The sequence below is a fragment of the Ziziphus jujuba genome, chromosome 7 (assembly GCF_031755915.1).
Source record: "Ziziphus jujuba cultivar Dongzao chromosome 7, ASM3175591v1".
Classification (NCBI taxonomy): domain Eukaryota; kingdom Viridiplantae; phylum Streptophyta; class Magnoliopsida; order Rosales; family Rhamnaceae; genus Ziziphus; species Ziziphus jujuba.
The window spans coordinates 12,690,366-12,693,525 of NC_083385.1; the positions used below are offsets into that span (position 1 = coordinate 12,690,366).

At 41.0% G+C, this 3,160-nt stretch overlaps 1 pseudogene; it reads left to right on the forward strand.

Moving 5' to 3' along the window:
* Positions 1-2,283: 2,283 nt before the first annotated feature.
* On the forward strand, positions 2,284-2,914 carry LOC125419741 (small ribosomal subunit protein bS1m-like; annotated as a pseudogene).
* The last annotated feature ends 246 nt before the right edge of the window (positions 2,915-3,160 follow it).

Genomic DNA, 3,160 nt, shown 5'->3' on the forward strand with positions numbered 1-3,160 from the left:
CATTGTGGATCTCATTCATATTCCAATTGAAGGTTGAAGGTTTCAATTAGTAATAGTTTATGGTGGGTGGGAAAGCTAGAGGGGATCCCAATGGATAGAGTAACAGACCTATAAGGTTAGTGAGGTTCCTGCTATGGTGAAGATCATTCACTATAGTGGGAAGAAGATAGGTGGGAGCGAGCGGAGCACGAGGAAGGCAAGTTCCAATGGTGGGTTGTCTTCTTGGTCCCATTTCAGTATCCTGTTGTAGAATGACGCAGCAGAGGGAGTTATCAGTAGAGGAGTACACGGCTGAATTTGTTCATCTTATTTATGATGCGTTGTGATATCATGGAACTAGAAAAACAGATTTTTTCTCGTTACGTTGGTGGACTACGTCCATAAATCAGTGATGTGGTTCAATTGCAACCCTATTGGACTTAATATTCTATTTTCAAGCAAGGTGGAGAGACAATTAAAAGAAGCACGTGGTAGTAGTTCTAGATCAGCCAATCGAGAGGTTTCTTCTAAACGGGGGAGTTAATTCTATCTCGCTATAAGACATCCAGTTAGGACGTAACATAGGCCATTTTGTTAGTTCTAGGCACACAGCACCGTTGGAAAGGACAATCCTCTGGGTGAAGGGCTACTCACATGCCACATCTCGTTGATTACTGATCCAGCTCATCTTTACCACTGTGATATATGATATAAATAGGGAGTTGTCTAATTGGTCGAGGCTTAGAGTGGCCGTATTTAACACCTCCTAAGCCTTATCATGACTTTCATTCTTTCTTGTCTACTATTTTATCTTACGGCTAGTGTGCTATTGGTGTCCGGGTGCTCAAGGGAAGAAAAGGCTAAACCTCACCACACCATCCTAAGAAAGAAGATTGAACCCTTCCCCTTCTTGTTTAGAAATCTAGCATTTATCAAGACAAAGACTGAGCTTAGGCACTTATCGACGGAGAACAAGAGGAAGCATGGGAGGCACCAATCTTTGCTTTGAACGAATCATCTTAGCTGCTACACTAGGAAAAGTCTATTACTCTTTAGGGCCAAATAGAAAAGACTGAATTAGTGAAGTATGGCATCAGTCAAGGAATTGATTGACCTAACTAAGTAGGTGAATGTGGGATTTGAGGAAGAGAAGAGGAAAGAAGCCAATCTTTCCTAATTATATTAAATAGAAAAAGCTCTATGTGTAAAAATAGGAAAGGAACTCGTACAGTCATGCCAGCTCTGGACAAGGTTCGCAGTCTTTCAAAGCTAGAAGTTAGAGCGAGCATTCATACCTGGATTTTGATTGGAATTCTTTCTAATTGCCTAAGGGGTATTCTGTACCATTTCAGTCCCAACAATAATTGTAAACCTTTCAAAGCATATCTATTCTAAATATATAGCTTTATATCTTATAGAAGATAGATAAGCTTATTAGCTATATAGCTTGGCCAGTCAATCTAGTACAGATTCGAACCAAATCCAGATAGTCGGCCCCTCTGTCTATTAGTTCAAGTGGAATCCAATACCTAATACCTATTTCGCGAATAGATAAGTTAGGAACATGCCCAAACACATGGGTCAGAAGGGATTGGGTGTCCGGGAGGATGCATACTTCTTTCTTACATACAATCGACACTTCTCGGAGGTTTCCTTCTACAGATCTAGTTTCCTTTAGCTCTATTAGCTCTACCTGTAACTTGTCTAACTGTAGGACATCCGTTCTCTTTATGCAAGTAACTTCCTATTAATAGAAAGAAGGGATTCATTTGATCCCAGACCAGGCTCCACTCACTAATTAGGAATCGACATTGTCGGTCAAAGCTTCCTTCCAACAGATTAACCAGTAGCGGCAAAAGAGTGTTAAAAGCACTACTGTTAGCTAAGGAATGCTTTCTTTCAATCAGCATGGCAAGTTAGCTTTTAATCAAATAAGGAAACAGACTTCTTGAAAGGTATGGCATTTCTAATGAGCTAGTTATCTAGCTTAGGTAAAGAAAGATGAGCAGATAGCATTGGTCTCGGAACTTTCTTTCTTTCTTTTTAAAATACAAGGCGGTGTTCGAGAACTAGCCAGGTCCCTTTTTTTTCCTCCGAATCTGAGGAAGGCCAATCTGCATGTGCACAAGGCCCTTGAGTGGGCCGCAGCGAAAAGGAGGGCCTGGGATGAGCTTGTTTCCCAAATTACCCCGGAGGCTCGGGAGCAATATGAGCAAGACCAAGCTAAGCACCAATCAATAAAGGGTAAAAGGGGCACCGCTGGGTGCTTCTGATCAATAGGAAGAGGAGGGAAAAAAGCTTATGATGAGCATCTATTTGAGTTGATCATTTCCAAGATCTAATTCCAGTGTTTTCTTATGTAGTGGAAATGCCTTAGAATCTGAAGTTTTAGGCTTAAGGGAAGAAATGTTCTTAGTGGATGCAGGACCTGGGACCCCCAGAATTTGTATGCAAGATGAGCCTACAGGAGTGCCAATCAATCGAGCCACCAGGTTTGAGAATACAGTGGGATCCACAGATGTAGTGGCTGGTGAATCACTGATTAAAAAGCAGATTTTGGAGAGAATCTTCATCGATGTAGTGGCCGATGAATCACTAATCAATGAGTGAGCAGCAGCTAGGTTTAATGATTTGGTAGGATCCACAAATGTAGTGGCTAGTGAACCACTAATTCTTCTTCCACGAAGATTCAGACAAAACCGAGCTTGGATGGAACTGAACAAGATTTGGTGAACAAATACAACGGTCAAAGGCTTTATTATTGAGAAAGTAAAGGAGGTTATTCAGTAGCCATCGCGGGTTTCATTACTTTTCTTCCATTCCATCCTCTTATAAGTAAAAGCATATTGAATGATCGATTCACCATTGAGAGCATTATCCCCAAAAGGATGAATATTGTGGTGTTCTAATAGAGGCACATCAAATAAGAAATTGATGAGGTGACGGAAAAAAAAAGCATTTTTTTCAATTTCGAAGCTTAGCGTCTCTTGATAACACTCCATCACCTTAATCCAAAATTTGTTGAGGGTCTGGCACTTATTCTGGCCCTCTATTTACATCGCAAAGAAAGGCAATCTTACTCAAATGTGTGACTGCGGTACGCCTATCTGCCCAGCACGGCACTATAAAATGCATGTTGAATTGAGGAAGAACACTGCACCTAGGGAAACAAAGAATGGAA